Below are 13,185 nucleotides of genomic sequence, written 5' to 3' on the forward strand. Positions count from 1 at the left end.
AATCATAGGTCCAGTAACTGTTCCTCACTTAACAAGAGGCTGCTACACCTAAAGCTCATCAAACCAGCCTCTTTTGAATTACAGTTGACTTCATACAACCTCTCAAGTGTGCAAACTATCCCTTTGCAGGGCCTAGAGTTGAAGACAAGTGGCAGTTAGAATTGCTGCCTTCTTCCAGCAGAGGTCACCATTACACCACAGATGGGGTAGGGCAGCCTTTGCCAATGGGACAGGCTGGAAGCTCTGGAGAAGTGCCTCTCCATCACCAGATACCACTGCCTCCTGGGGACTAGGGAAGGGGCAGAGTAAGGAGAGCCTAGATTTAAGGCCTCCTTTTACCTAATAAAGAGTACAGCCAGTGCCTCCTCTCTCCTTTTCCCCATCCTAACTCCTTCCCCCTTCATGTGGAGTCTGAAACCCCAGTGACCAAGCCCAGACACTTACTAGCTGTGTGACCATAGGCAAGTCATGTTCACTTCTCTGAGCCTCATCTGCGCAATAGAGATAATAATACCTTGAGCGCTTACCTCACATGGTTTTTGTGAGGTTCAAGTGAGATATTCCATGCAAAGCATTTTGCAAACCTTAAAGCACTGTGTGGATTCCAGATATTCCTGTCATTCCTACTGTAGGTCTTGTAGAGTGGCAGCATGGCTTTGTGCCTGGAGAGCAAGAGTTGGAGCAGAGAAGACCTGAATTCAAATTCTACCTTGGACATATATTGGCTATAGAACCTTGGGAAAGCCATTGAATATCTCAGTGCTTATGCAGCTAAGATTATAAATTGTAGAGAATATGCCAGCCTATATTGATAGAGGGAATGTCCTCACCTAGTTGCCAGGTATTACCTAGCTGCTAGGTACCAGTGACTATCTCAAGTAAGAATATAAGGGGACATATAATATAGATAATATAAAGCGGGCAGAAGTGGGGGAGTTGTGGGGAGGAAGGCATTTCCTATCCAGCGAAATCACAGCTCTAGGCTATTCCTATTTCTCTGCATTCTATGAGAATCTCTAGGCAAGACTGAGGAATGGACAGCAGAAAAGCTGCTCTGATATCCATAAAATATTTAAATAACCAGAGGAAGGCTTCCAACATGTTGGAGGGATAATCTTTGGGAGGATTTGTGGGAGATGTGGATGAGACTTGTGTAAAATAAGAAGGTGTGGATAGGTTGTGATTTATGAGGGGAGGGTGGGGGAGGAGATGCCTGCTGGGTACAGATTATATATCAATCAATCAATGACTATTTATTAAGTGCCTGCTGTGTGCCAGGCATAGCACCAGTTGCTGAGGATACAAAGACAACTGATGAAATAATCTCTTTTTGTAAGGAGCTCAGATTCTTTAGTATCTACTAAAATATCAGAGTAAGTACTCTGGCCAAATCCTCTCTGTGTCTGACATTTTGGGGATGCAAAGAGAGACACATTCACAGCTATTTCTGTCATGAAGCATATGATCGAGGAAAGACATAGAATGATGAGCAGGAAGGGACTTTAGAGATCACCTAATTCAACTACTTTCATTTTACAAGTGAGGAAACCAAGGCCCAGGGAGGTTAAATGCCTTGCCCAAGGTCACATGGATAAAAAGCATTAGAGGTGGAATTCAAACCCAGTTTCTTACCTGAGAGCCAATACTCTTTCCACTGAACTACATTGCCTTCTACGTGCACATCAATCAACATGCATTTATCAAACACATCTAGTCTGAGATACTTATTAGCTGTGTGATGCTTTTTAAAAATTATTTTATTTGTTTTCAGTTTTCTACAATCACTTCCATATATCTTAGATTTTTTGCCCTTCCTCCTCATCCTTCTCCACCCCACTCCTTCTCCAAGATGGCATCACATACATTCCTATTAAATACATTTTCACCTTTGTCATGTTGCATAGAAGAATTAAAATGAATGGGAGAAACCATAAAACAAAACAAAACACAAGAGAAAATGGTCTGCTTCATTCTGTGATCCAACTCTGGATGTGGAAGGCATTTTGCCTCAAGAGTCCATTGGGAAATTTTTAGGTCCTTGCATTGCTGTCAAGGACTAAGTCTATCAGAAAAATTCCTCTCACACTGTGGTTGTTACTGTGTACAGTGTTCTCCTGATTCTGCTCCTTTCACTCAGCATCAGTTCATATAAGTCCTTCCAGGACTCTCTGAAGTCTTCCTGTTCATCAATTCATATAGCACGATAGTATTCCATTATATTCATATACCACAACTTGTTCAGCCATTCCCCAATTGACGGACATCCCCTTGATTTCTAGTTCTTGACCACCACAAAGAGAGTTACTATAAATATTTTTGTACATGTGGGTCCCTTTCCCATTTTTATGATTTCTTTGAGATACAGTCCTAGAAATGACATTGCTGGGTCAAAGAGTAGGCACATTTTTGTAGCCCTTTGGGCATAGTTCCAAATTGCTCTCCAGAATGGTTGGATCAGCTCACAGCTCCACCAACAATGAATTAGTGTTCCAACTCTCCCACATCTTCTCCAATATTTATCATCATCCTGTTTTATCATGTTAGCCAGTCTGATAGGTGTGATGTGATACCTCAGAGTCATTTTGATTTGCATCTTTCTAATCAATAGTGATTTAGAGCATTTTTTCACATGACTATAGACAGCTTTAATTTCTTTCTCTGAAAACTGCCTGTTCATATCCTTTGACTATTTATCACCTGGGGAATAACTGTGTGATGCTTGGCAAATCACTTAACCATTGCCTGCCTCAATTTCCTCATCTGTAAAATGGACATATAACAGCAGCTGCCTCCCAGGATTGTGAGGATCAAATGAGATAATACTTGTGAAGCATTTTGTAAATGTAAAGGCACGATATAAATGCTATCTATCTATCTTTCTATCTATCTAATAGTAGGAGTTGTATTAACAGTAGTAGTGGTTTTATTATAAAATAATAATATGATAATGTTTAATAAACATTTTAAATACTATTTATTATTAATAAATTTAATTGTATATTACAATCATTTGTTTATTATTAACATTTATTAATTTTATTTAATAATAATAATTGCTTGGTACTGGGAATATAAAGACAAAAACTATATATATACATATATATAAGCCAAAATGTGAGAGATCCATGTATAGGAATTCCCTTTTCTAGATTAAGTTATGAAGAGTTGCTTGAGACACAAAAAGGTTAAATGACTTACTAGGGTCACAGAACTAGTAAGTCTCAGAGCTAGACTAGGAGCCTAGATGTTCCTAACTCTAAGCCCAGAATGCTGTTCACTCAGCCAGAATGCCCTCTCTATTTACAGACGTATACATGTAAATCCATTTACTTGTTCTTTAAATTACCCAACTTAAATAACAATTCTATAACTCATGCTTATACAGGGTGTTCCAAAAATTTAAGCTGGTTTAAGCTATTAAGCTTTAAATTTTGCAAAGTACTTTCCTTGCAACAAAACTGTGAGGTAGGTAGAGTAAATACAATTATTTCCACTTTATAGAACAGGGATCTAGGACACTCAACTGAGATTAAAGTGATTTACCCTTAATCACATTTGCTCCCAGTTGAGGTGATAGTTGAACCCAGGTCCCTTGCCATCTGATCCAGAACCATATCTACCACATCACACTGTCTCCCAGGGGGAAATTACAATATAAGACAATACAAGGATAATTGACAAGGTAGTACAAGACAATGGCCAAGTGTGGGATAGGGCTCTTAGTGAGGCCCTTCGACTGAATCCAAACTTCACAAAACAAATCCCTTTCATAGGATTTGTTCTCTAAACCTTGTACTCAATCAAAAGGTGGTACCCAAGGTCCAAAGGGCCTATGTGACCTCAGGTTCCCCACCCCTAATCTGGTCTATTCTTCTCCTATCTTTATTTTAAGAGGAGGAAACTGAGTCCCAGGCATGAAAAGTGATGTGATTGAGGTCACGCTGACAGAAATTCAGAGGTGGAATGAACCACGGAGGTCATAAAATCCAACCTACACCTAAAAAAGGATCCCCTTTACAACATGGAAGAATGGAAAATGCATTTGTTATATGTTTACTGTGTACAAAGCACTGTGTGAAGAGCTGGGAAATAGAAAAGTAAGACACATTCTACTCTCAAGAAGTTCACATTCTAATAAAGGAAGCAACACAAATGAAAATTTTAGCTCCCAGTCAGATGGAAAAGTTCTATGGACCTTAAGGTGCAGCAGCAAAGCCGGTAGTAACGCTATTTCTTTCATTTTACTTACACTGATAAAATCCTATCAGTTTCTGATGTTAAACCAGTTCCTTTCTGGGTCTTCAGTGGCTGTGGTTCAAGGTCCTGGGCTGCCTCCATCAGGATCTGAGAAAGGGTAGTCCAGGTGGTGGCAGCAGCACATGCTGCTTTCTCTCTCTCTCTCTCTCGTAGGGTACCTTTCTGCTTCCGCTATGACAAATGGTACTTTTGTCCAGCTCTCTTACCACAGTATTTAGGGCATCACAGATTGGCAAAGGCAAGCAAAGGGTGATGCGACCCCAGATGTTTTCAAACCATACTGGGAGAAAGGAAGCTAGGGAGCCCTTGTCAGACTGGGATTTTATTTTCTCTCCCCATTGCTTCCCTTGCCCACCATCAATTTCATACCAATTCTCTTTCCCAGTCACAGTGGCTCACTTAACCTCTCCTCATTCCTACCATCTTTCTTACGTCTTGGCTGACTACTGTTCCTGCACTCTTTATACCAGTCCTGAAATAGTATACAGAACTGCTCCTATGACAGAAAGATGGCAGTGTGGTATCAGAGGAAGGGAGCTGGACTTTGAGGAGGAAAACCTAAGTGTGAGTCCTGGCTCTACCTCATATCCAAAACTTAATCTTAGATAAGTCATTTCCCTTCTCTATAACTCAGTTTCATGCTTTGTTAAGTTAGGGGACTGGACTAGATAACCTTGAAATCTCTGACATTCTAAGATGCCAATAATCTTCTGATGACTGAGACCTTTGGTGGAGAAAGGGGCAATGGTTTGCACTAAGCCATCCATACTTTCTCACCCCTCTTCAGACTCCATTTTCCAAATAGCTATATGGAATTATAAGGGTTATCTGGGTGCCTGATTCCCATGGCAATCAAATCCATGGTCTTGGTTTCCTAAACAAAACGTTTCAGCTACTATGCCAACGGGACATGGCCCTGATAATAAACTATTAAGAATCAAGCCATCTTAGCCCTAGAATTGGAGACCCCAAAAGGCTAGATCACGAATCACAAAACCTCTAAGCTAGAAGAGACCTCAAAGACTATCTGTTTCAATAAAGAGAAAAGGTAACCCCCCCTACGTCTAGCCTCCCCTTGGATGCCTGCAGTGAAGGGGAGCCCTCTACCTTCTCAGCCTGCCCATTCTATTTCTGGGGACAATTCTAATTGTTAGGATGAAATCAGCCTCAGCAACTTCCACCTATGGTTCCTCTTTCTGCCCTGTGGGACCGAGCAAAACAAACATAATCCTTCTTGTGCATGACAACCCTTCAAATACTTGAAGGGAGCTATTGTGTCTGTCTTTAATCTCTTCTTCAGGCTAAACATTCTTCATTCCTTCAACTGGATCCTCACATGCCAAGGTTTCCTGTTCACTCTCTGTCCTAGTTATTCTTCTGGGGACCTCTGTCCTCAAAGTTCGTACCCACAACTGGACATAGCCCTCCAGCTGGGTCTGAGCAGTGCTGCCAAGTCAATTCAACCTCTCCCTCCTCCTTGACCCCCTCCACAAATCCAAGTATTACCTTGCCCCCTGGAACTTACTTTGAAATATCAACTGTGAACTGGCAACCCCCCCCCCCAACTCCCATCTACATCACCCTCCCACCTCCAGGCATATAACAGCTCAAATATATTATACATATTAAAAGAATATATTCTCTAGGAGCCCTGAAGGGGATAAGGAAACCTATATATACATCTATATATTTATACACAATAGATTGGCTGGGAAATGCTCTGAAAATCCTTCCCGCTGTGACAGCCCTTTGAAATATGGCACACTCACAACGCCTCCCCCACTACTGGCTGGTTGGAGACATTAAAGATTTAAAAAAGAGAGAGAGAGAGAGAAAGAAAGGGAGGAAAAAGGAGGTGGCTTCTTTTGCCTCCTGTGGCCCTACGGCAATCTGTGTTTATATATTAAACCCACTCATCACCTAATCAAGCCGACTCTCTTCCCCCTCCCCTATCTGCCCTCATGGGGACCAGCAGTCTGCCTGCAGTGTTCCAAGCATCCTTTCACTGATATCCCTGAATCTGAGGGGCTGAGATCCACAAGGGAGGGGGTTAGGGAAGAAGGGTCGAAAATGGGGGTGTGGAGCATGTGCTGATTTTTCGTAGAGGTGAGAGAGGTGACTAGTTCTGCAGAAGAGGGGGTTGGGACCCAACACACAGACTCTCCAGCCTTGAGGTGGGCAGCAACAGCCTGTATTCCTCTAAAAATCAGCCTGCACTTCATGTCTAGCTGGCATGCCATAGGTTGCTAATCCCCATTATATAGCCTTTTAGGGAGAGACTAAATATGTGTGTTTTAGGAGGAGGCACGAAATTGGAAGAAGGCACAGGGTGAGGTGTGTGTGTGTGTGCATGTGTGTGTGTGTGTGTGTGTGTGTGTGAGCACATGTGTTCGAGAGCTCTCATCTTTGCTGGTTGAAATCCTCTCTCTTCAAGGTTCAGTTCAGATGGCCCTTTTTACATGAAGCTTTCCTTAATCTCCCCAGTTGAAAGTGCTCTCTCTCTGTCTACAATCTCTCCTTTGCTCTAGTTACATTCTATTGTGTATCATACTCATCTGTATACAAGTCGTATTTATCCTCTCAAAGATTATATGACCCTTGAGAAAACGGACTATATACTTTTTTTAAAAAAATCATCCATGCTTTTAATTTTTTGCATTGCTATCACTTTGAAATGTTCCACCCCTCCTCCCCAAAAAAGAACCCACCCTTGAAACAAAGAAGTATAGCTAAACAAAACAGGCCAAGATTTTGGCCATATCTGACAATGCTGTGCTCATTCTGACCTACAGCCCATCGCCTTTCTGGCAGAGGGGACAGGTCTGTTTCACCATCATTGTTAAGGACTAGCATTTTTCATATTTGTATACACAATCCTTGCACTTAATAGTAAGTATATAACGATCATTGAAATGAATTGATCTAGGCTGAATTGGGAAGGCCTGAGGTATTTCTTCCTTCCCTGATTTAATCATTCAGCCATCAAACATTTATTAAGCACTTGCTGTGTGTAAAGCACACACAGCTTAGCACTGGGAGAAATACAAATTTAAAGGAAACACAATTCTTGCATTCCTGGAGGGAGACAATCTGAGGGAGACGATCTGAGCAGACATCTAAAATGCACAATATTAAATAAATGTATCTAATCCACTTATTATTAAGACTGCTCTTGGAATAGTAGGAATGTTCCTGGACTATGTTTGGGGAGATAATGCCCACTGCCAGCCTCAGGTACACCCTCCTTCCAGATAATCAACCCACACAGCCTCTCCTACCTTCCCTTGGACCCCTATGGACTCAGATGTTCCAGAGCAGTAGCTGGAAATAATACAGGTTAAGTGACCTGCCTAGGATCACACAAATACTATCTCATACTGACTCATTTCTTTACCGTTTTTCCATTGACAAGCCACTGTCTTTATAACAACCTCATGAAGCAGAACCTTATTAGCACAGAGGACTTTATTCCCAATCTGTAGATAAAAAAGCTAGGTCTCAGAAATGTTTTGTCTCACCTAACATCACACAAATAGTAGCAGAGAAAAGGCTGAGACTTGAACTTTGAACTCTAAGACTAGCTTTGACTGCCACAAAAAGGTCCTTCTTTCCTCTCTAAATTCTACCCATCCTTCAAAGCCTAACTCATGGCCTGCCTCTTCTAGGAAGCTACCCCTCATTACTCCATCCTACACTGCTGTCTGCTGTATTAAATAGTTCTGGGCCATACATTTACACCTGATTCTGTTCAGCTGGTTCCACTGACAGTAAAAGTCATGGAGAGGTATCATGAAGTAGTGGATGGCGTGGAAGATTTTGAGTTAGGAAAAGCTGGGTTTCAAATCCAGCCTCTAATGCTTACTAACTAGCTTTGGGCCCATGAGCTTGTCACATCATCTCTTAGCCTTAGTTTCCTCATCTGTAAAATGGGAAATAATAATCGTTACAGGACTGTTGTGAGATTCAAACGAGACAATGCACAGAAAGCTCTTGTATGACTTTAAGAGCTAAAGCTATGTCAGTTATTACTAGATATAAAAATCCTGTCTCTCCAAACAGACTGTGGGCTCCTTAAGGACAGGAACTGAGCTTTCTCCATTTCCATGTCCCCCACAGCACTGAAGACTGAAGAGATATGCAATAAAGACTTGTCAAAATGAAATATACACTTCCTACCTTTACTCAGCCTCCAGGGCCCCCTTTTCTGCACCTACCTCAATTAACCAGTCAAGGGGATATTTATATCTGCCATTATCAGTGGACAAGCCACTGTGGGCCCAGCCCTGAGAAAGCGAACTAATAGTAGCCTATACTTATAGGGTGTTCTGGACTTTTCTAAGATATTTAATAATATCTAGCTATTTCTGGGTCATGTGACCAAACAAGATGGAGGATTAGCCATTTTCTCTCATCCTTACAACCTCTCAAGCAGCTTCAGCTATCTGTATGATAGGACACCCAGGATCCAAAAGAAGGTGTTTTTTTTTAAATCGCATGAATTGGTGTGTATCTTGAGCTAATTCGGCACTTTCCTGCACTGCCCACCATGCTCCTGGCAGCAGGGCTGCACTAGCAGACTCCAGGACTTGGACAGAGAGCCAGTGCTGTCACAGCATTCCATGCTTCAGAGGCTTGCAGGCCAGAACTGCAGCAGGGAGGATTCTGTGTTGCAGAAGAGATGGAGGAACAGAAGGAAAGGGGAAAGGGAAAAGTCTGGGTTTGAAATAGAGCTCAACCCTGCACTCCAATCTCTATTCCCACCCAGAGCCTAGGAGATCCAAACTATAGAAATCAGCCCCATAATACCAGCATAAAAACTTTCTAAACTGTTGGTGCCAGGCCAGAGAAATGAGAAAAAGAGGGAATGGGACAAAATGCCAAGATAGTACACTATGTGTGTGTGAGAGGAGAATGGGGCGAGGGTGCTATGTGGCACTCCTGTAAGCCTGAGAGTAAGGGCTCAGCATCCAGCACAGACCTGTTCTGTCCCTCAAAAGTCACATGGGGCAGACCTAGGCTGGTGAACCAAGATTTGCCCAGTGTGGGAAGAGGCTAAGATACTTTGAGATCTAGTTCCCAAGAGACTACCATCAGAGGAGAGGGAGCCAGAAAGTAAGCAATGGGAAAATAAGGAGAAAAAAACTGAAATTACCAAAATCTCCAGAAGAAGACAACTCAAAGACCTTGAACGTATACAAATAAATCAACAAGGAAAACATTAAGAGCAGAAGGAAATATGTCCTCCAGATCTAGTAAGTCAACTCAAGCACCTATGAATAAATACCGCAAAACAAAGGAAAACAAAGCAACACTCATGAAACAGAGGATCCTGTGGAATTTGAGAACATCGAACACCCAGTTCCTTAATGTTTTAAAAAGAAAAATGAGAATGATGAGAGCAGAATTTATAACCTGTACAGGTTATAAAGAAACTCTAATCTGTGATGGCAAGTCTCACCAAAGAAGCAAAAGAGAGAACAATAGATTGGTAGCACAAGTACGCAGAAGTGAAGGATGTCCTAGAAGAAAAGAGGCAAAAATAATATTATAAGAAAATGCTCACGATGAAAGCAAAATATTGATCATGAAGAAAAGATGCATAGAGGCTATCTGAGGATCCTAGGTCTCCCAGAAGAACACACACACACACACACACACACACACACACACACACACACACACACACACACACACACAAACACCTGAATACCATAATGTAAGAAATAATACAAGAGAACTACCTAGAACTTCTAAACAGAAAATGAAATTTCAATTGAAAGAATTCCTAGATAATTTCCAGAAAAAGCTCAAAGCAGCACACTCCGAGACATATAGTGGTTGACTTCAACAATTCAATTCAGAAACAAGTTCTGGAAGTTATCAAGGGAAAGACCTTCAGTACAAAGAGAAAGAAATGGGAATAATACAAAACTATTCTGTACCCACTAGTAAGTGCAGGAGAGAATAGAATATTGTATTTCAAAGTGAAATGGATGTCAGGTTTCAGCCTATGGTGATCTAGGCCTCAAATCTGAGATTAACCATTAATGAAAACATATGGACATTCAACAATAGAGAGGCATTTGAAACATTCTCAGAAAGAAAACTAGACTTGAAAAGATTATTTGCTTCTTAAACACCCTAGAAAACAGAAATGCAGAAAGGGTGAATAAATGCAACTGCCAAGGACAGCAACAGAGTGATGGCAGAGAGATCTGTAAGAGATTTCTTTCTGCTCAGAAAGTTCACAAAAAGATAGGGGTGAAGGTGAAAGTCAGGTGGAGATAACAATAAAGAGGTGAGCACCATGGACAGAATCTGGTGACACCCTGCTTACAGGTGAATCAATGTTTTTTGTAGGACTATATTACAAGATAGAAGGATACAGAGAAGGGGGAGAGCAGGGAGGTAGAGAGCGGAGTGTGAAGCATCTGAGTCAAATCAAGGGCTGATGAGGAGGAGAAGGTGGCCCCTATTGTCTCAGGAAGAGAAGAGACCACAAGGGTGAAGAGGAGGAGGAAGGATTGAAAAGGAGGGGGAAAGGAGGGGAGCCCTTACTTTGTTGGTGCTCCTATTACGGGGGAAGAGAGACATTCTGTGAAAGGAGACGAGGACCTTGTGCTGGGTATGGTCTGGGGAATTTGGTGCTTGAAAAGACCATTCTTCTGTGAAGGGGAGCGCTGGAATTCCTAGGGGCAACTGGCATCTGGGAGAGTGTGAGGGCATGAACTGAAGGAGGAGATGCCACATAGATCAGTGATGGGTTGCATAATCAGGGACATTAGTAGGGGGCAGACCTTGCCATGAGGCAGTGTTTTCTTCTGTCACCTGAAGGAATTAGCATTGTTCTGGGAGTGTCATAATGAGAAAAGGGAATCCTTAGGGCAGATTAGGTAGTGGCAGAAACTCTCTAGAGGAGAGAACCCAGAATAGATACCCAGAATAGAAGTTTTGATTGCATGAGGAATACAGAGAATAGAGAAGACTAGGTAATTGTATTTCAAAGTGAAATGACTAGGAGTCATAAGAGTCAACCAGAGAATGAGGGTCTAGAGAACAAAGAGAGGATGGATAATGAGGAGAGTGACAAAAACCCTCTCTGGGAGGGGATGTAAAAAACCCCAAAAAACTAAACAACAGCATTAGTTGAAGGGGAGGAAAAGAAGGGGCAATCTACTTGAGTAAGAAAAAAATAACCAGATTAAAAACAGGAAGGAAAAAGGAACTAATAAGTAAAACCCCAAAGGGAAAAGGGTAACAAATAGAAGGGTGGCACAGTGGATAGAGCATTAAAAGTAGAGTCAGGAAGACCTGAGACCCTTAACTGACTGTGCAACGCTGGGCAAGTCATTTCACCCAGTTTGCCTGTTTCCTTATCTATAAAATGAGATAGAGAAGGAAATGCAAACCACTCCAGTATCTTTAAGAAGACCCCAAATGGGATTGTGAAAAGTTGAACAAAAACGAAACAACTGAACAGTAACAACAAATGGAGGAGAGAATCAGGGTGAGAGGAAGAAAGTCAGTGGGAATAGGGCCACCTTAAAAAGATTAAACTAAAGTAACTGACGGAATGTAATACCGTGTTTCCAGCAGAAGAGGGAAAAATAATAACTTGGAAAAATATTAGAGACAAATGGAAGAAAATATAAAACAAACTTTCATAACTTTAGATGTAAATGGATTAAGCAATTGAATAAAACAAAGAAACAAAAAAGAATGACAGATCAGATAAGAAAACAAAACCCTGTGATCTATTGCTCACAAGAAACACATTCCCAAAACAGACATACATACAGAAAACAAAATTGAGAGGATGAGATTTAGAACTATAAGGAACCTTAGCGGCCATTTACTCCATTTCTCTCAGTTTGTAAAATCATTTCCTAACAACCCCAGGAAAGGGTGCAAGCATCAGTATGTCTGTTTTACAGATAAGGAAGGTGAAGGCTTAGAGAACAGAAATGACCCAAGATGGCACAGCTAGAATGTGTCGGCCTGAACTCCAACTCGTGTCCCTACATCCAAGTCTGTGGTTCTTTCCACTTCACCATCCTGAAGATGGGATCTCCTTCCTCCAGGATTTCACACTATAGTTGAGAATTTCTAATTTTGACTCTGTCACTTACTAGTTGTGTGACTTTGGTCAGATATTTCACTTTCAAACTTCTTCCCCCTCCCTGATTGCTCTGCCAAAAGGATTAAGGGTAGACCATTAAGGGTAGACCCAAGGGTAGCTTGAGAGTTGACAATCTTTCACAAGTATCATTATGGCTTTCCTTCTTTTGTGAAGTGAAGGGAGAAGGAGGAGGAGGAGAGGGAATTGTGTTGTTTGGGCACCTGTTGCTTCACTTCTTAAATGAGGGCTCTACTTTACCTGCGTCACAGGGTTGTGAGGATAAAATAAGGTAATGCATGTACTTTGTACATGTGTAGCGAAAATTTGGACCAAAACTCTTTAGACTGACTATGGATCTCATCAATAAGACTTTGCAGTGTCCCTTGGCTTGATACAATCAACCACATGCCATCTGAAAAGAGGATTTGTAATGGATGACGACGATGATGACAACTCTCTGTTAAGGTCCTATTCTGATGCTTCTCCGTGGTATGAGCTGACTCGGAGAGACTCTGTCCATATAGTACAAATTCTAGTATGTCGTATCAAGGTGGAAATAGTTGGGAGACAAAACTGAATGAGGAACAACTTACCTACACTTGGAAACACTCATGATCAGGGTGTCTTCAGTATGATCAATTCTCTGACCACAATAACTCTTGACTACTTACTAAAGTATAGAGGGGCTATCATTATTTGCATTAGGGAGAGAGGTTCCTCATCCATAAAATCATAGATCCTTGAAATTTTGAACTATAATAATAAAAATTTGGTTTTCCCCATAATATTTTTGTGGGAGAACTTCCTGG

Source organism: Notamacropus eugenii, chromosome 1 (genome assembly GCF_028372415.1).
Source record: "Notamacropus eugenii isolate mMacEug1 chromosome 1, mMacEug1.pri_v2, whole genome shotgun sequence".
Lineage (NCBI taxonomy): Eukaryota > Metazoa > Chordata > Mammalia > Diprotodontia > Macropodidae > Notamacropus > Notamacropus eugenii.